Genomic DNA, 26,912 nt, shown 5'->3' with positions numbered 1-26,912 from the left:
GAGTCAGAGAGAGCTTCTTTGTTATTAATTCTTTTCTATTCTTATCTTAGCTAGCCTTCTGAGATATTTTCCTTCTATTTCTTTTAGTATAGTATAATGTAGTATATATATCATAAAATAATAAATCAAGCCTTCTGAACATGAGGTCAACATTCTCGCCTCTCTCTTCACCCTGCAACCCTTGTTACCAACGTCACACACCACCATTGAAGGCTTCCATATATTTTGTTCCCTCATTTTCATACATATTATATTGCCTATCAGTGTGCTGCCAAGTGTTGCAAACCAGTGAAAGTTCATGGGGTTCTGCTTGGAGGCAAAGATCAGACTACAAGCATTTGTAGTGCTTGAACCTTATATCTTTGAAACTGGGATGTTCCCTTTGAAAACTGCAAACACTAATATTCCCATTTTAGGAAAATGTCTGCTGAAGTACTGGTCCATTTAGTTATGTGCAAGGACTTCAGTGGTGCCTGCAATTCTGAAGGAAAGCCAGTCACTCAACTAAAAAATTAGAGAAAGTCTATTCAGAAGAAGCCCCCCATTCCTTCCCTTAAGAAAATAAAAATCCATAATCTGCAAGGTCCTTAGGCTAGAGAAAGCACATATCACTGCAATGAAATCTTGAATATGTCTCCAGAGCCATAACATGTAACATTTGTCGGGACATTTGGGCAAATTTCTGACAAGCCTGGCTAAAGTGCCTAGAGGCAAGCACTACCAGAAGGTAATTACAAGTACAACAGGTGCTAGCTTAAAGCCCAACTTAGCATAGCCTGACAGCTAAGTCTTTCTAGGCTTTGAGTGCAGGGGAACTCTTGGATGCCACAACAGTTTTAGGGCAAGCTCATGGCTATACTTTCCTGTGGACAAGATGTTTCTGGGAGATGCAGGAAGGTAAGGGGGTGAGCAACTCATTTTGTTGATTTGTCTTCTCACCTTCCCTAATTAGAGAAGAATAGAAGAATTTAGCCACTGTTTGGCAGCCTCCTTAGGTGAGCAGCTCCTCGCCCTTGCCAAGACATGACATTTGTCAAGGGCAAAAGAACTGATTAAGGATCTAGCTGAGGTTGGGTGAAGTAGCTGAAAGGTCTTAGGCTAGGGCTGTCTTTCCCTGTCAGTTGTACTTCTTGTGTTCAGGGAAGACCAGTGGATCATATGTTCCAACACAGCCTTAGGGAGAGCAGCTACTTTGACAGCAGCCTTCATTGTGCATACACTGGAAAATTAAAACTGTTGACTTAAACTGTTGAGTTTACTCCAGAGACAGGCTTCTCAGACAGGGATACACAGATTACACAACCTGGTGCAGAGTTAGCCTGTGCTGGTAAGCGGCTGCCCCAGCTGCTGCTCTCTATAGTTGCCACTGATGGTTGTGGCATCCAGCAGAAATACCTAGGAAATTGCTTTAAAATTGTATCTATAGTAGGGAACAGCCATCCAAAAGTCGGTCTGGAGTCACCATGGGAGGTCATGAATATTACCTATAGCAGACCCAGGTTAACAGACCTGTGTTTTGTAGTCTAGAAACTTTGCTTCCAGAAGACCTTGAGATCTTAAGGTGGATTTTTATAGGAGCCCCTATGAAGGTATCTTCTTGTTTAAGGCTTGAACAGAAAGGTACAACCTGTGATTCAATCACTTCTGATAGTCAGTAATTTGATGTTAACCAAGCCAAGAAATAAGCTGCTATTTTATCTTCTTCTCTTGCTTTTTCCTCATATTTGTGTTCAGCTACCCATTCATCTGCCTACCATTAATCATAAATTCAATACCAGGCCCCCTTCTAGGTGGCAAGATTTCACTGATGCAGGTTTGTTTTAAAGAGCTTGTTCAATAAACCTCTATCAGGATCTGTTTTTTTAATTACCAGCTGTCCCCTTTTCAAAATGCAAGAAATTTTCCTTCCCACATCATTGTTGCATCTTAGTTGAGTGGGAAAAGACAAAAAATAAAAAGGCCTAACTAGCACAAGGTAGAAGATATTTTATAGAAATGCATGGATATAGTGAAAAACACTATATTCCCTGGACATGCTTCCTCTGGACTGATGCAGTTTGCATTTCAAGATTTTGGAGTCAGGTTCCTCCTTCACGTCCATCAGCCTGTGGGCAGAAGAACCGTGTTTCAATCACAGTCTAACAAAGTGCAAATTTTTTCACAAGTTAAATAAAAGAGCTTCAACTAATTTACAAGCAAAACTGTGATGTATTTCACTGGCTTACCATATTTTAACATTTCCTTCAGAATAATTTACTGCCTATATATTGGGTGTTCTATCTATACAAAACCATACTGCTAACTGTTAACTTATAAAAAATAGTAGAGTGAGAAAACATTCTAATTTCTCATCAGTGTAACAAAAAATAAGGGGAAAAAGAAGTAAAACATTGGATAATAGCTTTCTGAATACAATTGGATGAGTTTGCAAGAAAGGAGTCCTAGGCACTGATCCTAGGCTCTCTAAGAGGCTAGAGATTCCCACTTTTGGGAATAAAGCACTTTTAAGAAACATTTAATATAGGCCAGATTCTGCATTAGTCTCCATAGCTTGAATCTGTTATAAGTGTTGGTGGTGCTGTGTGAGTGTCACTGGGCAGGCACCATCTACAGCCTGGCTCCACATTTCATAGTCACAGTACAGGAAGGAGTGAAAAGCAACATACGGCCTGTGCAGAAAGATGTGCTTGCACTGGGAAGTGAAAGTGAACAGTGGCTTGTTCAGAAACTGGTTCAGCAAATCTCCTGGGAAACATTCCTTAATAACAAAGGGCTCCATGAAAGCTAGACATATTTTAAAGAGGAAATCTTAAAGGTGCAGGAGCATCCCTATGTACTGAAAGATGAGCCCAATGGAGAAGAAGACCTGGCTGTACAGAGAGCTTTTGAGTGAATTAAGGGAAATAAGGAGAACTTTTGACCTTTGGAAGCAGGGGTAGGAAACTCTGGAAGAGTACAAGGATACCGTTAGGTCATGTAGATAGAAATTTAGAATGGTGAAAGCTCAGCTAGAGCTCAATCTGGTCACTGCTTTGAAACATAATAAAAAGTGTTTTTACAAGTACTTAGGCAGCTAAAGAAGGTCTAAGGAAAATCTCTATCCTTTATTGAACATGGGAGGAGCAATGCCTTATTTGCCTCAACATTTTACAGAAAAACCTGATATCCTCAAGGCAACCAGCCTCCTGATGTGCTGGACAGGGAGCAGAAAAGACGATTTGAAATCCAGGAGGAAGCAGTTAGTGACCTTTTATTTCACTTAGATGCTCACAAGTCTCTGGGATCAGATGCGATCCAAGGGTACGGAGAAAACTGGCAGAAGAGGTTGCCAAGCTGCTCTCCATCATTTATCATTGATCATGGCATAATTTGATCATGGCATAGTAAGAGAATAACAGCTTGAGGTGGGTGCCTCTGAGGAAGGACCCAGAACAAAGGAATTTTATACCCTTCTGCTGTGTCTCCATGTCCCCTCCCCTGGCAGGGCCACAGGCCCCCAGGCCCCCTGCTCTACAGAGCCAGCAGTTCACGGCCTCTTGCCTGGGGCTCTTGCCAGAGCTCAGTCCAGAGCTCAGCCTGCAGCTCTGCTGCAGCTGCACCCTGAGCCACCTGCACTGAATGTGTTCCTCAACACTGTTTTTGTGCCTTACGAAAAGCAGGACATTGAGGTGCTGGAGTGTGTCCGGAGGACAATGGAGCTGATGAAGGACCTGGAACACAAGTCCTATGAGGAGCAGCTGAGGGAGCTGGGGTTGTTTATCCTGGAGAATAGGAATCTCAGAGGACACCTTATTGCTCTCTACAACTGTCTGAAAGCAGTTCTTCACTGAAAGGGTGGTTAAGCATTGGAACAGGCTGCCCAGGGAGGTGGAAGTGTTCAAGAAGTGACTGGACATGGCACTGAATGGACATGGTGGTGATCAGTCAAAGGCTGGATTCAATGATCTTGGACGTCCTTTTCAGCTTCAACGGTTGTGTGATTCTTTGATTCTATGCTGTTTCATTGCCATAATCCTTCTGTGGTAGAGAAACTCTTATCAAAATTTCACAGAGATGCTGAAGAGTAGACTTACCATGACGAGAAATTTCAAACACTGGCAAACATATCTTTGTTTTAAATCTGCATTGGGTTGTTTCAGTTTTGAACTTTTTATTTCAGAGGTAGCAGAGGAACTCAGCTGAAATTATTCAGAGTTGCATCTTTAGTTTGACCAACTCAAATAATCAGTTTTGGGTTAAATTTAATATTTTAATTAATCAAATATTTTATTTTATCTTTTTAATGAGAAGGATGTTTGTCCTTTATATTTCTTGATCAATGAAAACATGAGAAAAGCCTCTGCAGGAGAACTGGTAGGCATCTGTCTAGCTTTGGGCAAATCTGGAAGTTTTTGCAGCCTAAACCAGAATTGCTTCAATACGCTAGAGCCAAGGCAGGCCCCACTGCAGCAGAAATGTGAAAACAGTCAATTTACATCTTGCACTGTGCCTTTTGCACAACTGCTCCTTTGTAATTCTTGTCTGGTGGCTGTTGGCAAGGCCTGGTTCAATCCCCAGCTGACACAACAGTGTACGACGACAATGATGAAGGAAGTCTAGGTGGAATAGTGTCCTTCTCCCCTAATTTCTGTCTTTTTGTAAAAAAAAAACAAAACCAAAACAAACCAACAAAACCCCCCCAAACCCAAACCAAAACAAAAACAACAAAAAAACCCCAAAGACAGAAAGTTGGTTGGTTTGATGTTTGCTGCTGTAGGCATTTCAAGCATTTTGAAATCTGTTGCTTTTCATCTTTGAATTCAGACAACTTTTGTCTGAGGTAGTAAAATCACTGCTAGCTAAGATCTAGCAGAAGAGGATTGGTTTTCTTTTCATTATGAGAATGACCTTATACAGACTGTTGGACAGAGGCACGTTTTTCCTGCCATCAGCCATGTTTTCCACCATTAATCTGCTCAACCACAAGATGAGATTTTATTTACTTGTTTTCTCATAAGATAAATGAAAACGATTTTGGAACTTGGTTCTCCTTGGGTTTTTATTAAAGCCTTACATAGGCTTTAGACAAATTTAAAATATTGGACAGAAACATCTTTTTGGCTTAGCCTGAGCAAGCAGGAAGGTAGCAACTTTACCAAAAAGGAAGGGAAAATGGCAGTTTCTTACTATAGCAAAATGTGCCCTCTGAGCTGGTTTCTGACCTCTCCTATTCCATATTAATCACTTCAAACTTCAGAAGAGTCTGCTTGAATTTTTTTGTGTGTGATGGAGTTTCTTCCTCCAATCTTGAAAAAAAAGTGAAATTACCTTTCTAACTCAGTTTGTCCTAAATTAAGTCAAGAGAGTTGGCAACTTCTTATCTGTCTGTGGTTTCCAAACTTGGACACCCCAGTGCAGATGCCCCTGTCTGTACGGCTCACTTGCAGCTCATGCATGACCAAAGCAGGCGAGTGGGACTCCCAGGAATGTGATTCATTCTGTCTTGAAGAACAAGCATAGATTAGCTCAGATGAATCACAGCTTGAGTCTCTGGTTGAACCACACTGGTAGCTTCAATTGCTCTGTCTGAATGTTGGTGTCACACCACAAAAGTCCCTGGAGGGTGTTCACAGTCCTTATGTCCCTGGGGACCCAGGGTGTTCCCACACCCTACTGCCCAGGACAGCATTTCAGCCACTGAAGGTGAGGAAGGGCTTCCAGCCATCCTTGCTGTCATTGCTGTCACTGCCGTGATGGTCTCGTTCCAGCAACGGAGACGGGGTGGGATAGCTTGCATTACTGGAATGCTGTCAGGGACAGCTACATGCTTTTTTTTAGGAAAGGTAGGCCATCAAGCAAGTTGGTGGATCTGTTCCTTATGTGAGAAAGCAACCAGAATTATCCAGCTTTGCCAAGGGGTAGATGAAGAATGGTTTCAGAGCTTATGGGTAAAGATTAAGGGAGAAGCTAACATGGGTGACACTGCTGTGTTTGTTAGAGGCCATCTGATCATGAGGAAGAAGTAGATGAGGGCTTCTGCAGGTATCTGGAAGCAGCTTCACAGTCAGAAGCCCTTGTTATTGTGAGGGAATTCAATCACTCCACTCCAAGGCAGCACAGTGAGGCACACACAGTCCGGAAGGTTCCTGCAGAGCATTGATGGCAGTGCTTTGGCACAGGTGGTGGAGGAGACAATGAGGAAAGGTGGGCTCCAGGACCTTGCACTAGCAAACAAAGGTCTAATTGTGGATGTGAAGGTTCAGGGCAGCCTTGGCTGCAGTGACCATGAGATGTGGAGCTGTCTGGGTCTCCACATCTGACTGAGTTTTGTTTCATGCTACTAGTCTCGTCACTAAGTAGACCTCCCTCTTGGTTAGTGTCTGTCTTGATTAGCATTGTGGTTTAGCTATTGTGTTGCCCAATTCAGGGCTCCACAGAAACTCTCCCAAATCTGATGCTGATCTCTCGCTCTCTCTTTCCCTCCCACTTCCCACTGCAGTGGGATTGAGTTGAGAACTGCAGGAACAAAAGGAAAATCAGGGCTTGATCTAAAAACAATTTACTAGAAATAGCAATGAGATAAGGAAACAAACAGAAACAGCAACAATATTAATTGCAGGAGTACTACGAAAGAGAGGGTGATTCACATGCAAAAATTCTCACCACAGAGCCCAAGAAAAATTAACAATGATTGACAACTTTCCCTACCCTTCCACCATGTTTTTTTTTGGCTGGAAGCCATTCCCTTCTTCTCAGAAGTTAGGGAGAGCCCCTTTTCCCTGCACTTGGCAATGATGTGAAGGTATCAAATAACATTAAGGTCGTGGTTGATTCTAGGATGGCTAGTTACTGACGATTTTCCCACCTCATAACTTTTTGCATTTCCCATGGCAGTTCTGATGCTCTTACCATTTGGCCTATTCTCTCAGAGATGAGAAGTCAGATGCAGTATTGGCTCAGAAACAGAAATGTTTTTAAGCTCATTGCCATGAGTTATGACCCATGTCAACCATAAAAAGGTGAAGATGAAGAAAACCCCAGGTGATGGTATCCTTGCAACAGATGGTTTATGTTTTTTTAAAGAAAGAAAATAAACATAAAATTAAGGATGAACCATATTCCTGAAGGACATACTGAAACACTTTATGCAGAGTGTGTTACCTGCACATAGGATAGGATGTGTACACTGATACAAACCACTGTGTTCTTGGGACTTCACACCATCCTGCATGTTTTTGAATTGTCTGGAAGAGAAACAGAAGGTGGGAGAATGTTAGACAGAGGCTATTGTCATGAGAGAAAGCTCAGACACTGTGCTGGAGTGAGATAGCAGTGCAGTCTTTCTTCTGTGACCATCATGGAGAGTTTCAAACCAGAAGTTGTGGAATGGGGTCATGAATTTGCCAGGTAGACTGATGTCTTCACTCCTTGGAAAAAAAGTTAATCATTTTCTGTCTTTACTGTGAGATGTTATTGGCAACTTAAGCCATATCCTGGAGAGTGTGGAGGGGAGAAAGTGCAGAGGGGAGCCAGTAGACAAGTGGGTTACAGGGGTTGGTTTGTACATGCTCAGGGAAGCTGGTCAGTTGCACAGGAAAATATTTGATTGCTGACAAAAACCATACAAAATCATTATGCTTATTTTTGGAGACCTCATCTCCATGTCTCAGTATTTCTTTTATTAGATTTTTTTCTTCAGCTTATAGTGACAATAATCCTTCTCAGACACTGGTATAATGGTCGCAGCTTCATTTGTCACCTATTCATGTGGCAGGTGGGGCTAACTAAGCAGTTAGGAAAGAGAACTGCTTTCCTGATTAGGGTCAGAAGGTAAAACACAATAAACTCTATTTTTTGCTTTTACAGGTCTTTATTTTTATTTTTGTTTATAGACATAGTTGCTCCCCAAAGTAACTTCAACTTATTTGTAATTCCTCTTTTTTTTTGACTGGTATACAGTATTTAGCTATCCAATTCTCTGATGTTCCAGCAAATAGACAGGCATTTTTTTAAAACAAATGTTCTCTTAGACTGCGCATATTTTTCCTTCTGTTCATTTCTGAATCTGCAAATTGGAAAGAGATTCAAGGAGCAGCCCAAGTTTATTTTGCAATGAGAAATATATTTGCCATTCTTATTTTCTTCCATGTACCACAGTATTGTTTTCTTCATTTTATTGTCTCAGACCTGATGTTAAATGTGATTATTTTTAGGGTATGCTTTAACTTTTCAGTATTTCTTAAGCATTTTTTCTGCATTATAGAAGTCAGAATTCATTTACTGCCAGGTGACTGATGTTCACCCATGTTACTTAGCTGGATGGTTACTGGATACTACATGTATTTCATCTACGGTATCCTAGAAAACCTTTCTTCTCTCTCTGTCTTTGTCTCATTTCTCATTCTCATGTCTCATTTCTTATACAGCCTCAGCCTGTGTAAGAGTGTAGCACCCAAATCACCTAACCTACCAGCCCCTCAATTATAAGGTGCCTAAGAAAGCAGAATCAAGTAGTAAAGACTTTCTTCTCTCTCTGTCTTTGTCTCATTCCTCATTTTCATGTCTCGTTTCTTACACAGCCTCAGCCTCTGTTGGTCACTCTGACGATGTTTGAACTAGTTTGTCAATTTAAATTAAATTAGCAGGAGGTCAAGAGGGAGGTTCGAGCACATTTCATGAAAGTAGGAGATCTGTTAACAGATGGCTGCGCTAACAGCATTGGCCACACTCCTGTGTCCTCCTGCATGCCTGTGCAGCTTCAGGCACAAGGAACGGTTGCTGTGCTCAGACCTGAATTGTGTGGTGATTCCGAGCTGGCTGAAATGCAGCAGTGACGCCCACAAGCTCTGTCCTGTGCTGTCAGTGCAATTGCCATTTCTTGCCTTGGGCTGTAGCTTCCACAGAGAAGAAGCACTGTGCAGGGGGAAATAAGCCCTTGGGCAGAAAAGGCAGAACTCCACCAGCTGGCATTGTGCTAGGTCTGAGCGGACGGGTGATGTCACTGTCTGCCGTGTCCATGCCAGCTTTCAAGCTACTGACAGATGCAGCACAGCCTCCCTCATGGAGCAGTCTGTTGTCCCTAGAGAAACAGCAAGGATCATATGACATTGCACTCTTTTAAAAAGAGAACTGCAAGAGCGTCTACCTAGAAAGCTAATCAGCCCATGTATCAGAGAAGTGTTAGGGCTAATCTGGAGCAGAATATGACACTCTGCATACCACTGGTATAGCATCACAGACACACTAATACACCTTCAGATTGAGGCTTGGATGGCTGGAATTCACATATACAGAGTGACTCTGTGCTCCTCTTCTCTTGGGACACAGTCTTGAGCGGGCTCTGAAGCCTCTACGTCTCACGAACACCTTTAACTAAGCGGTGCCAGGTGTGAAGGGGCTGTGCTGCTCTGTGGCCCGCAGCTTGCTGCCTGCAGCTGCCAGCTGGGAGGCGCTGGGCAGCACGGTGTGCCCAGGGCCCTGCGCTCTTGGAAGGGGGCCTCTTCCAGACCACTAACATCTTGGCCTTGGGGCTGGCCAGCTTAACTCAGGTGTCTGGCTTTGCCACCAAACTTGCGCTTAGATTTTATGCCCTGTACAAAGCAGTCTTGCCAAGAGTCAGTGCTCCCCTCCTACTGTGTGGACAGAGAGTTAGGAGTCTGCACTTTGGAGCACTCCTGGAGGCTTTCAGAAGACCTGTTTTGTTTGCTCCACAGAGCATGGGTCTTTATTGCATGATTCTGCTTTCTAGGGCGGCTTATAGTTGAGGGGCTGGTAGGTTAGGTGATTTGGGTTCTGCTCTCAGACATGGTTTTGCACACTATCAATTGATGGGCAGGACCGTGTGCGCGGGCTGCGGGGGCTCAGAGGAATGCCTCAAGACAGGTACGTGCACTGCTGAAGGCACCGCTGCAGGTTTGGCTGAAACGTGCTCCCTCACCACAGGCAAGTTTCCTATCACCTCTCCTGAAGATGCACCTTTGCTGGGGCGTAAGGAAGCCTCCAACGCCTTGACTCACCACAAAGTCTCCTCTACAAAAAGAACGCTGTGCACATTGGAGTGGCTCCAGGTATGATTAGCATGATGCTAGCTGCTCAGGCTTTATTGAATCCTAAAGAGTAGGAATGAATTGAAATTTCTAGCCAACTGGTTTTCTTATTTTAGAAATCATTGCACCAATATGAACAAGAGGTGCTGAAAAAGCAGATAAAAATAGCAGTGAGATTTGCTTATTTCTGCTATTCTTGCTAAGATTTTATGTTGTGGTTTTTAATCTTGATTATATGCCTCAAGGTAGAAAACAGGCTAGAGCTGATGTTTTATCACTTGTGTAATGAACTTTACATTATTTCCTTGGTTGTATTGTTGTTTTTCAGAGAAAATTAAAAAAGAAAAAAAATTGGCAATATCACTTAGCAGATAGCCTCTCTTAGTAAAATGGTCTTATCTGCTGTGGTTTCTAATGTTAGGCATTCACTGCTAGAAATATTACCATTATTTTTTATTCTGAATCTCTCTTACTAAAAAAGTCAAACACTCTATTTATTCTCCAATTTTGAAAATTCATGGATTCACAAATTCATGTATGAATTTAAATATCTACCTAATTTTCTGAATGTTTTTTCTCCTTTTATGAATCACAGAACTTAACTGTGCTTTTTAATGTATTTGTAGATACTGCAGTTTGATGAATACATAATGAATAAAGTCACTAGCAAACTTTTCCTCATGTTTCATGACACCTGACAAGTTTTAGACAGTATTTGTTTGAGGTTTGCTGGAGTGAGTGAGAAGTGTGTAAAAAGTGTGTAAAAAACATGAGCTACCAAAAACCTGAAAGCATAAACTACCTTTTGGTTTAGATTGTACCAAATGCTAAATACAAGGGAAAAATAAAAAAAACTAGACCTAGCTTACAAGAATGATGTATGTAAAATATGTTTTAATAAAGAAGTGTGAATCAAAATTTAATTATAGCAATTTTTTTAATTTTAAAAATCTTTTTATTGCATCAGCAAAAAACTAACAAAACAAAAAGTAGACTAGAATTCAGAATTAATTTGATAGAAGCAATAGGTTAATGAAGCATGAAAAGAGTGTTAGATAAGGTCCCTCTACTTGTGAAAACCAAGCAAAGGTTTTCCCTTCTGCAAGGGAATGATCAGGAAAATCAGAGCATGAGAATATTCTGACTAGCTTAAATTTTTACTGGGTTTACACGTATATATCTTCACAGGGAGTAGTACCTTCCTATATTCTGCATTTCTCACTGCATATTCAGTATTTTAAAGGTCTGAGTAATTCAAATGCCTTCACTACTGAGTTTTACAAAAGCTCCAGTTTTCAATCAAAATTAAAGCATAAATACAGGTGGATTATATAATATATTGTCTGTTGTTTCTCTGTGTAACAACTTAAAATATGATAGAAATTTTGTGTCCAAATTCTAACTTCAGAGAAAAATATACTCTCAGAGTTGAACATAGTCCATAGAGAAATATGCCTTCCATTTTGATCTTTGGATCAATTCACTGACATTGAGAAGTCAAGATACAAAGAAACAATCCCTAGATAAAGAATAAAATGAATAGGTTTGTTTTGCTTTGGTTTGGTTTGGACTTTTGTAGTCTGTGGGATCTCAGCACCCCAGGACTGAGGTGCCGAGCCACTGAGACCACCCTTGGGGGGCTCGGGAGTCCTGGAATGTTGCCAGAAGTGTCTGGTGGCTGGACTTTGATCCTACACGGGAGACGACACCTGTATGAGGATAGGAGGACTTCACCGGGGTGAATGGTGAAGGGATTAGTTAATTAGAGGGTGAGACACAGGGTTTAGGATTTATGTACAGGGGGGTTTAGAGAAGTAAGATGGAGGAATTGGGGCGTGTCCTGTCCTTCTTCTTCTTCTTCTTCTCCTCCATCTTCTATGGTGATGGTGGCACTTTAGGATTGGTCATTACTAAAAGTGCACCGGGCAATAAGAATAAATGGTATTGGGGAAAAATGATAAATATTGTACACGTAACCATGGGTATAAAGATAGGTGGCTGTCCGGAGGGCAACACAGTGTGCTCATGGCTGGCTGCTGAGCAGACCTCTGTCGGGCCGAAAGAAAATCTTTTAGATAAACGTTTAATAAACATAAAAACCGAAAGAAGAACTGAAGCCTCTTCTCATCCTTTGATACGCGGGCTGCCCCAAGGCCACTCCGGGCCTTTCCAGGCCCTTCAAACAGCCGAAAACCGGACAGTAGTCCTGCACACTATTTCCCTCTTCAATTGCACAGGAAGCAGTAACACTTGGAGAGCATTAAACAGGTCTGTCCTGAAAGCAACCTGGGGCTCCATCATGCAGAATGAAAAATGAAAGGTAAGGACAAATGTAAAGGGAATGCAGGGCACAGTGCAGGAGAAAGCTACTTAGAAAATAATTGTAAGTGGGACAGCTCTTGAACATGCAAAAACATGCTAGAAAACTTGTATGATCTGTGAGGCCCCTGTCTTTTCAGATCAGAGGCTGAAAATTCACTTTTTCTTTAATATGTCTCTACCTCAAGTATATCTTCAGATATCAGAAAGGAGGAATAGCATTGGAAGTGCAGAGTGTAGCAGATGAGATGTACTCAATAGTGATAAATAGAAAGGGGGCAAAAAGGAGCAATGCAAGGATTACACTTTAAACCTACAGTGTTAATTGGAGTCAAGTCATGGTGCTTTTTTTTTTTTCCTTGGAAAAATAGCAATTTGTCTTCAGGTTTGGCATAAGAGCAGCTTGCATACGAGCAAATAATATTTGAAAGTAGAACAAGCCGAAATGGCACCAAATGAAATAAATGCTTAGCTCATAATCATTAACTCCTGGCCTAGCTACTGCTTCGCACTGCCAAAAAATCAGGATTTGGAGGTGAATTATATAGGCTATAAATAATAGTTCCAAGATGCAGCATCAGAAAATAATTGTAACTTTATTTGCCCATGATCATTAACATGCTATAAAAACAGAGGGAATAAAAGAACATCTCCTCTTGGGAGCCCTAAATCACAGATTTGTTCTGGTAACTACTAATTTTTGCTGCAAAAGTAGCTAATGCCCTTGTTTTTCATGAACCAAGGGCCTGCTTCTGTTGGCAATCTTTTCCATCACTACCTGCCTGAACAGAAAAGCCCTGCCGTTCTTGGGAGGGAAAGTGGTTGCAGCATCTTCTAGATGACAGATCAAAAGTGTTCTGGACTTTTGCCTCAGCATGAAGCGGATCTACTGTGCAGAGCCATCTATTTAGCAAGATAACCATCTGGCTAGAGTAGCTTTGATGAGGTAATGGTTTTATTAATTTCTTATAATAAGTAAGATAAGTAGACAAGGCTGCCTATGGCATTCAGAGATGAGTATTTCATCTTTACAAAATCACCTACCTTTCTTTCTGGTGCAAAACATGATGATTTTCAGTGTATCAAAGGAGTTTCCCAGCGCTTCACAGAGAGCATGGGAAGGTCCAAACTTGCCTTTCACATCTGCAGGTAAGTCACTTTTTAGTCACCAAGACCGAAGCAAGAACAGGCTATTTGCTCCAGACTCCTCTATTTTTTCTACACTGGAAGACATTACATGCTATCTGCTATTCTTCTAGCTTTGTTGAAAATTTCTAAAGATTTTGCTCTCAATCAGAAGCCATCGCACTCCTTGGCAGCTTGTCTGAAAGTTGTCCCCTACACTGTTTAAAATGGTGACTTCTTCCTTAGCTACATTTCCATCTTAAATTTCCATCTACTAGTTTTACCTGTGCCTTTATCTTGAGCATAAAAGGTGCTCTCTATGACTGAGCATCTTCACTGCCTAAAGGAGCCACAGCAAAGCACTTTGCTTTGCTAATTGTGCTAATCAAACTCCTGAATCTTTCCCTGTGCTGCTCTTCTTCCAGTCCTGAACTAATTTATATAACCTTTACCTCCAATATCTGTAAGTTTTCAGTGTATTTTTAGAAAAGAGGATGCCAAAAGTAGACAGAATTGCACTGGGAGCAAAGCTGCTTACATTAATGGAACAACAAGTTTTTAAATTTTGGAAGAGATTGTAAGGTAAATTCAGACTCCACAGTAACCTAAGTAGCTAAATAACTGTGGTGGGTTTAGTGTTAGCTAATTATAAGTGCACTTACTAGAAGGTACTTATTTATTTCTTTTTGTAAGATGGGATTGGGAGAAATGCAAAGTAGGCTCAAAACTTTAAAAGGGTATAAAAAAACTATTAGCAGTAAAAGAAAGAGTAATGAGAATCAGAACAAAGCCTTCAGAACAGTTCAATATGAAACTATAAATTCTAATAACAATGTCCAGTGTATCCAAGAATGGATATGGACATGGCTGCAGGTTCTGCAGTCTCCAATGCTGAATGGTCAACACAACCATGGTCAGTAACACAAGTCTTTTGTCTGTTTCTGTGCTTGCTTTACTTCCATCTCTTCACCACTCTAAGCTTTTCATAATAAGGCTTCATTTGCCCTTTTATTTTATTTTACTTCTCTGGTCTTCCACTGAAATTCATGTTGGAAAGCACCAAACCCAAATGAACTGCCCCAGGTAAGGAGAGAGCATTGACAAACATTGAATTCAAGAGGGACAGAGGTCCTGTCAGCCTCCAAAGAGCTCATCAGATTGCTCCTGAAGGTTATCAGTAAATCATTGCTTCAGAATGCTTCAGCTATTGTCATAGCTTGTCAGGGATATGGCTGAGAAGCCATGGGTGATCCTAATCCTTGGTTATTCTTCCTTAATTTGCCGCCCCAGCCTCAGCAAAGATGTTCCTTTGTACGTGGTGAATGGATTGTGTGCACCAGGTCCTTCCTCTGCCTCTGCATGGGGCCTTCCTCAGTCTGGGGGTCCAACCCAGGTTGGGCAGGACCACAGACAAGCTGTGGCAGGGTGACTGTGTCCTAGTGACACACCTGGAACAAGAGCTGTGTGCTACACACAGCCATCACCCCCTGAAGAAACCGTGGCAACCTCTGCTGGTGCCCAGGAGGGCACATTCAGCCTCAAGGCATGGAGCTCACTGAGAAAACACAGGGGTTAAAAACCAGAGCTGCGGCCCTGGCAAACTCTCTTGGGACTTGGAGGGAAAGAGATCGGTTCTCCCTCCCCTGTCCAGCTGCTGCTGCTGGGCGGGGGAGGGGCAGCCATGTGGTAGGCCCAGGCCTGGACAGAGATGGGAGTGAGGAGGCCCTTGAGGATGGAAGGGTGGAGGAGAGCACCAAGAGACATCGGGCAGCCACCCCCCACCCAGCCCTCCCAGGAGAGAGAGAGTGAGGGAGAGCCGGCATCTGAATTTGATCGCGGCCAGCCCAGGAGGAGAAGGGGGGAGTGCGGCGAGAAGGTGCCCGGCAAAGCAGTGTGAGAGTGCGGGAGCTCTGGGACAGGCAGAGACTGAAATTTTTAACCCTTTTCTTACATGATTGAGACCTTACAAATGCTGATCCTCCTGGAGCTGAATGAGAAGAGAGATAAGAGATGAGATAAGAAGAGACAGGCCACGAGGTAAGTGGAGAAGACTCGTGAGTCGGGGGAGAGATGATGGAGTGGCCTTCTGGCTGGACTTTTCTTGTGTGGCCATAGACTGAACCAGTTTTATTCCTGTGACACAGAGACTGCACTTGGGGGGAAGCAGTGCCTCAGAACCAGGAGGGTTCAGTGTGGGGACCCCTCGGCCCCAGGGGGTGCAAAAATTGGGGGGGACAGATGTCCCAAAGCAGAGACTGTGCCTTTTTTTGGAGTGAGACAAGGCATCCTTAAAAGACAACCCTAAAAGCAGCTCTGGTCCATGCACAGTGGTGAGAGCACTGGGCATGGAAGGAAGATGTCACAAGCGGCAAAAGGACTTTCCGGGCGGTGCTGAGTGACATGGAAGCGCACGAGGTTTCAGTGTGTTTCCAGGGGAAGCCTATGGTGCAAGAAGGACTCCTCTCCTCTTGATAAACTGAAGATTGAGTATTCTAAAGGGTGGTGCTGGACTGAGAGTTGGTGATTTGGGGGAATGTGTTGCATTGGGAAATTTGGTGGGGGGGAGGAGGAAAATGCTTTTGTAAGGTTTTCTTTTTTTCCCTTATGTTTTTTTTTTCTTCTTTTCTTGTAGTTTAGTTAATAAAGTTTTCTTTATTTCTAAGCAGGAGCCTGCTTTGCTTATTCCTGGTCCCATCTCACAGCAGACACCAGGGAGAGTGTATTCTCATGGGGGCACTGGCATTGTGCCAGGCCCAAACCATGACAGACTGTTATGTGCTTTTTCTCAAGGATAGAGACTTTCTCCTGGAACAGCCAAAAACTTTAATGATGGTAGAAAGGATGGGCACAGCTTGGAAAATCTATTTAAAAAGATAGAATTGCAAATCAGTACTTGTTGGCATGTATTGAAAAAGCTGACAGAGAAAAGGAACTTAGGGCTGTAATGGCAAAATCCAATGTACTGCACTGCCATGGTCAGTTATGGAATAAGGAGAAATTTTGAGGCTCCCTCAGGAGCCAGTGAGATAAGAGCCTGGGCTGCTGTGTAGGTGTCTTCATGTGATGGTACTGGCATGACCTACTCTGCAGCATGTCTGTGTGGAGGCATGGCTTGCCTCAGAAGGCAAGCCCTCCCTCCCTCCCTTTCTGAGTCAGCTTCTTCTCCAAGATCTGCTTTTCACAGTTCTGTATGTACATTTAGCACAACCCTCTGGAAAAGGTCACTTTCCTCAGAAATTAAAAAGGCCACTGTGCACGTGTACCATGGTTCACTGCTGAGCAAATGCTTTGGAGGTTTATATTAAAAGATTTTATCCATGGAAAGTTTACTTTTGTGTTACAGTCACTTATGTGGTCACACTAGAGAGGTAGGAGAGGGAGGGCACACACACAAAATAGTATGGGTTTCTTGCAAATAAATACCCTTCAGTGAGTAGCTATTAGTAGTGTAAACATTCTTCTTAGGGGCAATTTGAGAAGAGGATCTGGCATAATGTGGATCCCTTGGTACATGCCAGGATCCCTGGAGCTGGTCAGTCATGTCACTGCCTCTCGTACTGAACCTTTCTCGGCAGCTTCTTGAGGAGACCAGCTGTAAACTCACCACTTCCCTTACCAGGCTTTGAATTTATCCTTTCCATGTCCTCGTGGCCTCTTCTGACTTTGTTTCCTCTCCATGTGAAAAAAAGCCGTCCTTGTGTGGCGGCTGAGCTCCTTTACCTCTCGCCCCAAAGGCAGCGGGGTGGGTGTGTACCTCCCGTTAAGCATCTCATGGAGGGTGTGGCAGAGAATATCAGTTCAGCTTCTGCATCTGCCGGAATTCAACAGAGACATCTCCGTTTGCCCTCATTGTCTCTGCTTGCTGCAGAGACGGGACAGCCCAGACAGCCCTGTGGGATGGCCCAGGGTGGAGAGGGGTGTCCAGATCTGCCGGAGCCGCTGGGTCCGTCCCGGGGCAGCCGGGTGTGCGTGGTGTGCGCGGCAACGTGGCATGTGACCCTGGCAGCACAGGGATTGAATGTCTCACAGGCTTTGGGCACCCAGCAGCCTCCCTCAGCCGCCCTCAGACACTGAAGTGGGTCAGCAAATGGCAGAAATGTCTTGGGCTGGCTTACACGTCGGGCTGTGGGATATTGGATCCCTTATCTCATGTTTCCCTGCTGGAACTGAGCGCACGCACACCAGCCTCAGTGTCACCCCTGCTGCCTCATGGCCAGCAGCAGCACAGAGGAGCTGCTCTGTAATCACAGACATAAACACAAATGGGGCTGATCTCTCTAACCTGGCTTTAATCAAAATCACACGTAGCTCTCTGCAGCCCTAAGGATGCTTTTGTTTTTTTATATATACTTTTTTCTTTCTTTTTTTTTTTTTTTTAGTGCAAAAAACGGGACAATGTCCCTGTGGCTATTCTTCAAAGTGAAAACCTTGTGAATTACTTGCAGAATCTATGCATGCTTGCAAAAGTTGGAACAGTTTTAAAATAGCACAGATCAGTTCTTGGGGGTGTAATTTTAAATGCCTCATCAAAACTTCAATGGCAAACCCTGAGAAATGGACTTGTCCAATTTTCTTTTTCTCTTTTGGAGTTTCTGAAGAATACTACTTTTCTTTCAGAATGTATTTCAGCCCTATTTTTAGTCTGCTCTTAATACAGGAACTCCTCACCTACAAATACTGAATTTGCTGTATTGCAAAGCCTTTGAAAGACAGGACTTGATTGCTTAATTTGTGGAGGGAGATGGCTACTTTATCTGTAGATGACAGAATGGATCTAATTGTATTATCACATTTGGGGTATGAATTTTCCAATCCAAATTTTAATGGTCTTGTGTAGTTACTGCTTGTGATATAACTCCATTAGAAGTTCATTTCTTTAAAATATTTGTGATATTATGGAACTGGAAGACATACTGCAAAGGATGTTCCATTAAACCCCACTCTAACCCTCACTCTAACTCCTGTCTTTGGGGGGATTTCTATTGCTGCTGTTTCTAAAAATGAGCATATCAACAGCCTGATTATGGGCAAGGCAGAAATTTTTCTGTTCACTGAATTACTACTGAAATTATTTGCAAGACAAAAGTGTAAATAGTTGGTAGAATACCCAAACAAGAGGAGATAGAGTCCTTATTCTTGAAAAAGAAATAAAATATATATCCTTTATTTTTTTTTTAAACATGAAAGTGAAATTTTGGTCTGAGTGATGCTAAGTCAGCCTGCTCCAGCTGGGAATTTGCCCCATCTAGTCATACTTAGAGGGATGGACGTTAATCTATTATTCAACTGCACAAAGTTCCGTGGAATAACTGTTCTCACTAATTGCTAATTGGCAAAATTGCTGGTGCTTATAGGAGATATTCTGGTGACAGATAATTAAGCAACTAAGTAGTTGAAAATGTCAGGAGAGAAAAATGATCTTTACACCTCAGTGAGTTCATTTTTAAAGCTGTGTCAGCTGACCTCACTTGTGTTTGTACAGCCAGCCTGCAGCTCTGCTAGAGAGGCGTGCTATGGCCACCAAGCACATGGACAGAGGGCAAAACGAGGGAAAACTCATTTTCTAGATCCTTCTTCAGCAGCTGCCCTTCATGCTCAAGAAGAGAGTACAAATCTATGATTTGTATGTAGCTGTATGTAGCTGTATGTAGCTCTTGCTTTGACCATCACTTGCTTCCTGGGTGAGAGATGATGTTCCCTCCCGCCAAGCCATATCTCTGTCCTACTGAATCTGGAAAACCTCTTCTGTCTCTGTCATCCACATATAGTCCTAGAACCTCTCCTCTTTTGGGAGGTGCCACAGCAAGTCTGGACAGAGGATGTTGGCTGTAAAGAGGAGGAGAAAGTACTTCTCAGCCTTTGCAACATTGGATTGGAAGGAGAAGAGAGAGTTCAGGCAGCAAATGAGGACAGGAGCCACATCATGTTATTTTGGCGCTCCACCATGTTTGCAGTTCATCTCTCAGTGCTCCTGGGGACAGCAAGGGAGCAATCCCTGACCCCTTGGAGCCTTGGGGCAATGCAGACCGTGCCTCACCTCCTGGTGTTTCAGCAGCCTCTGTGACAGCAGTGTGGACCCAGGCATCAGGGCAAGGTGGTCCAAAGTAGCGCTTCGAAAGCTGACATCTCACTCAAAGCCTCAGCACCTGCTTCAAATCTGTCCCCCTTTTTGGGATGGACTACAGCTGGGGATTCCTGGTGCTACCTCTACTCCCCTGCTGCAGCCCCAAGAAGACTGTGCCTATGAAACACTGGATGCCCTCCAAGCTCACATCTTTACTGGCAGCAGCAGAGTGCTTTGGTAGCTACATCTGCACATCATGAGAATGCCCTGAACTGTTCTCTCTCTCAGGTGTGAGCCTGTTCCTGTTAGGACCTGTTTGTGGAATCACCCAACATCCTCTTGCACTTCCTTGTAATCTAGATAGGGACAAGTGGAGAGTATTTGATATATTTTGCTGCTGCTCTTTATTATTGTGTGTTAATGAGTTTCCAGTGAAGAGAGCAAGGCTCCCAATGAATAAGCCTTGCACCTTTAGCTCCCAGATGCCATCCTTGTGGGTATCACTGAAATTCACCTTCCCCTGCAACCCTGGCTGCCCACCCTGCGCCAATGGCAGGCTGATGCAACAAGGAACACATGTCTGCTTAACAGTAACTATAACAGTGAAATGTGATATTGCATCAACATTTGTCTCCAGGATGGCCAGAGAAATACCAGCACACCCTTGCATGGACACTCATGTTGTACAGAGGGCAGTGCAACTCAGAATATTATACTGGGATTTGAAAGGTCAGTCTGGATGACTGGATACATTGACATGTAGTTGGAATGAATTTTCCTCAAGAGTTTGGAACTTATAAGTCTTTCAAGTTACAAAATTATAAAATAGAGTGTATTTTATAGAGTGTATATTACAGGTACACATAAAGATTAAAAATTAAAAATACACTTAAAAATAAATTCAATTTTAAAAAATTAATTTTAAAATTTAAAATTAAGAATACACTTTTTCTGTTTTGCTCATGTAAAGCCAATTCAGAAATCATCCTCACTAAGATTGGAAAAACATTATCAAAAGGAGCCCTCTGCCAAAGCTGCTGTCTCCTGTAATGCTTCAGGAGGGCAGATGAGAGCTTGCTGGCTGAGTCCAGCAAAAAGTTTTCAGTGGGCTTTAAGTCAGATCCATATTGATGCTCACATGAGTAAGACAGGACAGTTTTCTCCAGGGATGATCATAGTGACTTTACATAGCTCCTCTATTCAATCAGGGCTAACTACATGGCATCAGAATTTCTTCTATAAACAGAATTCTTTCAAAATAAATTAATGGGCTAAGAGGATAACACATAAGTTTGTGGACACAGGAACTAGACTGTAATGCTGGGACATGGCAGAAGATTTAAAGAATTAGCTAAATACAGATATGCTCAGGAGAACAGTTCAGCAGTCAGATTACCTACACTAGGCAGAGGATGAATGAATGTACTGAATCCACAGGACCCAGGGCATGGTGTGTTCAGGAAGCTGTAGGACAGACCAAAAGCTGTGGGGACACTAAAAAGGGATTTCTGTGCTGACTGTGGAGTGAAAGGCAGGTTCAGGAGTCCACTCTTAGAGTCTGGGCTTTTGTCATGTCCCACCATTTTCTGCCCAGAGCGGGTGTGCTGAATGTGCTGAACCAATAACTGCTGGGCTGTGACCAGAGCTGAGTGAAAAACAGGCCTTGTAATTGTGTGGTTAATCAAAAAAACAATTATGAGAAAACCATGAGATAAAATACAAGAAAATGTAAAGATTTTAATTAAAATAATGCCCAAATTAAAATAATGACCCAATTGTGTGTTATACTGACACATAAAATATACCCCAGTTTTGTTTTCACATCGCTTAATATTCTCAAAATAATTTTTTTTTTCATTTTAGAGAAGGGGTACACCTGGATCAGTTTTGAAGTGGAGCAGTGTTGCCAAAGAAGAAGTAAAAAAAGTTTTGTTCTTCAACATCAAGTGAAAATCATAAAAGTATAGAATGGCCTGGTTCAATGAGATCTTAAAGACCATCTCATTCCAACTCTCCTGCTGAAGGCAGGGACACCTTTCACTAAGTCAGGTTGCTGTGAGTTCCTTTCAACGTGGCCTTGAACCCTTCCAGGGCTGGAGCATCCACAATTTCTCTGGGCAACTTGTACCAATGCCTTACAACCCTGCCAGTAAATAAATTTTTCCTAATGGATGATTTCCTAATGTACTCTTTTTCAGTTTGAATCCATCCTTGTTGTCCCTCCATCCTGCCACTGCATGCTCTTGTGAAAAGTGTCTCTCCATCTTTCTTGAAGGTTCTCTTCAGGTATTGGAAGAGAATTAGCTTGCCCTTAAGCCTTTTTTTTTTCCAGGCTGAGCAAATCCTCAGCCTTTCCTGATAGAGGAGGTGTTCCTACCCTCTGATCATCTTCTTAGCCCTCATCATCTGGACTCCCTCCAGCAGGTCCCTGTCCCTCCTGTGCTGTGCCCCCAGAGCTGATGCAGCCCTGCAGGTGGTGTCTCAGCAGAGCAGAGGGGCAGAATCCCCTCCCTGCCCTGCTCCCCACCCTGCTCTGGATGCAGCCCAGGACACGTGTGGCTCTCTGGGCTGGCAGTGCCCATGGCTGGGGCATGTCCAGCCTCTCAGCCACAGCATCCCCAATTCCTTCTGGGCAGGGCTGCTGGGATCTGTTCATGCCCAGCCTGTGCTGGTACCAGGGCTGCTCTGACCCACGGGCACCACCTTGCACATGACCTTGTTAAACCTCATGAGAATTCCATGAGTCCTAGAGTTTGTCCAGGTCCCTCTGGGTGGCATCCCATCCTCCAGACGTTAGCTGCAGCAATCAGCTTTGTGTCATCTGCTAATGGTGCAGCATTTCTCAAAAATATTCCCAAATGTTAGAACCCACAAAAATTTTGAGCTTCGATATATTGTGCCATTTTTTTCCCTAGGAAACTTATCAAGTTTGACCCAATTCTTTCAAAAATACATACTTTAGTTTTTCACTTGTTGACAAAAAAGACTCCTTCCCCATCTAAATTAGAGTTAAAGCTATAAGCTGCAGCCCCATAAGTTAAGGCTCTCTCACTGGATCTGGAGCAGGCTGGTGTCTTCTCTTGACATAAATTCACCAGTGAGCCTCATAACTCAGGGAAGTACAAAATTGGTTGAGCTACACGGCTGTAAAACCACAGCTGTGCAGTGGGGAATCATGCATAGGCTGCTAATTCACACCAATGGGGGAAAAAAGTAGGAGTTTAAAGTTAATTAAAATTAAAGGAATCTCTCTAAATTATGTCTGAGGATGTTGGAATGAAAAGGACAGAAGGTGAAGGAATATTTAAGGCCTTCTATATGAGTGAATTGAACCAGCTCTGGCAGAAGATGGTAAAGCTTGCCTTTGGCCTCACTGTTTTTCTTGCTGCTGCAGAGACTTAGCCGTGCAAGGTCTGCTCCTGGGATGCAGGCATGGTCTGGAGCCTTGTACCCTGACCTCAGGCAATTCCAGCTGAGTTCGTGCATTGCCTGGAGCTGGGTGCTGGAGAGGTCTCCTCAATGCTCCTTGCTGCTTGACAACCTGGCAAGGGGAAAGCCCCAAGCTGGCGCCTCAGGCGCTCCAGGCGATCAGAGGCCCTCAAGGAGGAATGTGCTGCAGACTGCTGTAAACACGGGCACAGGGAAAGGCATGCAGGATCCACAGGATGTGAGACCAGACCAACACCTGCCACAGAAAGGGATCCCACAGCTGGCAGGGCATGAGGGCAGAGGGTACTGCTGGAAAGGGGAGGGGGAACCTCCATCTGAAGGGGAACTTGCAGGATGGGGCAACCTCCATTTGCAGGGAAGCTGTGGGGTAGAGCATCCCTTCCTGTGTCCTCCCAGCACACTGGTGTTATTTTCCTGGTGGGGTGATGCCCTTTGGCAACAGCCTTCATTCAGCAGCTTCTGCCAGAAGGGGCTTTCTTTGTGCAAACTGGAGAATGCATGAAATTTGCACAAGTCCTTCCTAAGGAGCTCAATTGTTATTACTCTATTGCTTGGCACCATTTGCCAAGTTATACTCTCATTTAAATTTCGCTAGAGTTCCACAAATAATGTGTGTTTATGCTCTGCTAATCTGAAAGTGTTTGATCCCGTTGTTTCATAATGCTATGACTTCAGTTTTACAAGTTCCTGGAGGGAACAGCAAAAGTATTTGTATTTATTTGATCTGAGTTTTAAATGAATTTTGCTGTGGCGCCTTAAATGAAGCTTCTTTCAGAAGTGTTGGTCTCTCAGATCAATATAGTCTAATCTGTCCATGAATTGTGACCTAGTATCCTGAGCCATGCAAGACCCATGAAGCACCAGCCTGTAACAGCTTTTCACCTCAGTGAATCTAGCAGCTCTTACCATGCCTTCCAAAGGACTCAGCAGCCAGCCAGCCCACCTATTTGTGGGCTGCCTTGCTGACACTTCAGTCAGTGGGTAATTCACTGTCTTGTCATGACTTTAGTGTTTTCTTCAGGTGAAGCATTACAGATCATCATCTCCTTTTTTTGGTGCAAGGAATCATTGCCAAAATCCCATGAGTATATTTTCATTGACAATGTCTGGAAACCTACTTTTTTCCAGCTCTTTTGAATGGTTATTTAACAAAACAAAGTGATTTTATCCTTCTGTGTGTAGCATTTTTACATCTAATGTGGTGTTACCTTGTCACAAGAGCAAAGTGTAGCAGGACTTGTCACATGCATCTCTTTGGGAGCATTAAGAACAAAAAGCCCTTGGATCCTAAACCATAAAACTTCTGTCCATGCAAGTAGACTACTAGAAACAGATTAACCGTCCAGGTATCAAGATGACAGCAGGTGTCAGGTACACATGAGAACTTGTTCTTCTTCCTAATGCTCCATTTTCCAGCTCTGCAACCTAAAAGGAAAAGAAGGAAAGAACAATATTTTACTGCAAGTGGGAAAGAGATGTTTGGAAGGATTAAAGGATGTCCTGCCTCTAAGTTCTGGTTATGCCACTAAGCACACATTCACACAGGAGCTGCTGTTGCAATCTCTCTAGAAAATATGCTACAGCTGTAGCAGAGAGCCTTAAAGCACCAAACACTGATCACACAATACAAGTGAAAAATGGAGCAGAGAAATTAAAGCTCTCTACTGAATAGAATTAGCTTATAACAAGAGAAGCAGTTGAAACTTAGTCATGCTTGAATGTTTCCCATTTCTTCTTAGCACTTGCAGCTCATTTTTTAATTGTGCTTTTGTGGAGAGAGGTATTGGAATTGTCCAAGGTTTTGGAATTATCCTTGCTTTATCTTGAAAGCATTTGTCTGATCCTTTCTTGACACAGCCTGTAACCTTGCTCTGGACGCACTGAGATGAAATGATCTGCTAATTTCATGTCTGAAGTCAGAAGAGATACTATCTTCTCATTTCCCTGCATAAAAATTTCTGTCTATTATAAACATCTTTGAATTCTGCTTTTGTGTCCTCAAAATTGGGATGTGAAGGTCCATATGGGCGTGCATGATCTCTGTAGAGACTGAAAACCAGAATACTAGAGTTGCTTGATACTACATAAAATTTTAATAAGAGATTGAGTGACATAAAGCTTTTCACTGCCTTCCCCTTTTGTTCTTAATATGTGTTCCAGACGTGTCTGTGAATCTAGCTTGTCAGTGTATGTAGGTACAATCTGATTCATGTTGACATCTTGGAAAGATCAGGGAGGTGTTTTTCAGGCAGCTGCAAGGGCAATTCTCAGGGAGTGGGAAGAAACAATGTATTGTGCCCCCCTAAGTAAGCTTTTAAAGGATGCTTTGTTTGTGCAGAATGTCCAAAACATCAAATCCGAGCGCCACTAAGAAGCAGAGCCAAGAGAGGGTTAAGGAAGTCAGTGATGCCTGATGTTAACATCTTTCCTCTTTTTTCAGCTTTGTAAAAGATAAACGTTTCAGATTTCAATCTGAGTTTCCCAGCAGTGCTTTGGAAACACTGCAGTAGGCCTGCAAAAATCGCTAATGCTGGGCCAAGCTGAGATAATGCGTCTCAGCAGGAATGACATAATGTCCTAAAAGAAGACTATGATGTAATGCATATCTCACAAATCAGAGCCAATTTCCTTTAGAAAGCCTTGAAGACTAGCACTAATACTGCGGTATGCAAAACTTGGGGGGTTTAGATATTTTTTCCTTTTTATTTTTAAGAATGATTTTGTAAGGCTTACAGCACTCACGTAGTCTGTCTCAATTACTAGAGAAGCTTCTCTTCTGTTCCACCCTTTCTTGCTATTCAGGTGCTTACTGAATGCCATTAAGCATTTCACCTTGGTTGAGGTGCCTGTGATGCATTAACATGAGCACGGTAATTTATAGCATTAACATGGCTGTTTATGCAGGTGAGGCATAAAGCGTATATAGCACATTACAGTAAATCCCGCTTAATGAAGGTGTTGTGCAGGGATTTATTAAGCTCAGTAATGTCTCACATAAAAGTTAAGCAGTATTTCTGCAAAGCTCAGCTTTGGTTTCAGCCAGAGCAACTCCTCAGTCCTCGGTGGCATTGCTCCTCTGGGTGAGCCGTTTTTGGACCCATGCAATTTATAAACAGTCACAGTTAGTTTTCCTGTCTTTTGTTAATAAACCTGATCCTGTGGTGCCTGAGCCAGTGAGACCAGAGTGCTGGGAGCTGCTGCAGGGCTTTCCAAGCAGAGCATCCCTGAGCAAGCCTGCTGGGGTTGTACACCTGCCCTGACCCAGCCTCTCACAAACTGGTGGAATGTCCTGGAGAGTCTCACTGTCCCGTTTGGCCATGCACTGTTTGCAACAAGGAGACCATTATTATTGCCAGGCAGGCAGCTGCCTTTGGGGCCATGGCCCTGCACCCAGGAGCAGCTGCCACTGGCTAGCTCTGTTCTTTGGAGGCAGGACGAGCCAGGAGTTTGAGTCTGCAGCTAGGAGAAAGACCCTATAGTTCCTGGCACTGGTGGGAATGACAGCAGCTCATGTGGGAGAGGATGTGGGCTTGGCTACCTGTGTGGCCCCTGCAGTAGTAATGTGGCAATGCACACCCTTACTGTGCCTTCATCTTACTATTGTCATGTCACTGGAGCTGGACCTCCATGCCTCCAAAACACCTCAATTTCTCCAGAAGTAGCCCTGACCAGGGCTGTGCATCCAGTTCCTGGGATGGGACCAGAGACCAGGGACTTTTCAGAGTCCTGTCACAATTGGAACAGGAGTCACTGGCCCAGAACATGTCTTCCAGGAAAGAGAACTGTATTGCAGCCCCTTGCATCTACACATAGAGATATTTCCAAGGATGTATCCTGAGCATCAGAGTCACTTCAACAGTGTTTGCACTGGAAACCATAATCAATAAAAAATGAACCTTGAGGTAGTTCATGCACATCAGCCTCCACCA

General features: G+C 43.2%; 1 long non-coding RNA gene across 1 annotated transcript in view; it reads left to right on the top strand.

Annotated features, from left to right (window-relative positions):
• The window catches only part of LOC135459748 (uncharacterized), a 79,796-nt gene that overhangs the window by 34,666 nt on the left and 18,218 nt on the right, over nt 1–26,912 (top strand). The gene's annotated exons all lie outside the window — the stretch shown is intronic.

The sequence above is a fragment of the Zonotrichia leucophrys genome, chromosome Z (genome assembly GCF_028769735.1).
Source record: "Zonotrichia leucophrys gambelii isolate GWCS_2022_RI chromosome Z, RI_Zleu_2.0, whole genome shotgun sequence".
Classification (NCBI taxonomy): Eukaryota; Metazoa; Chordata; class Aves; order Passeriformes; family Passerellidae; genus Zonotrichia; species Zonotrichia leucophrys.
The sequence above is the reverse complement of the archived record's forward strand: the minus strand, read 5'-3'. Positions and strand labels throughout refer to the sequence as shown.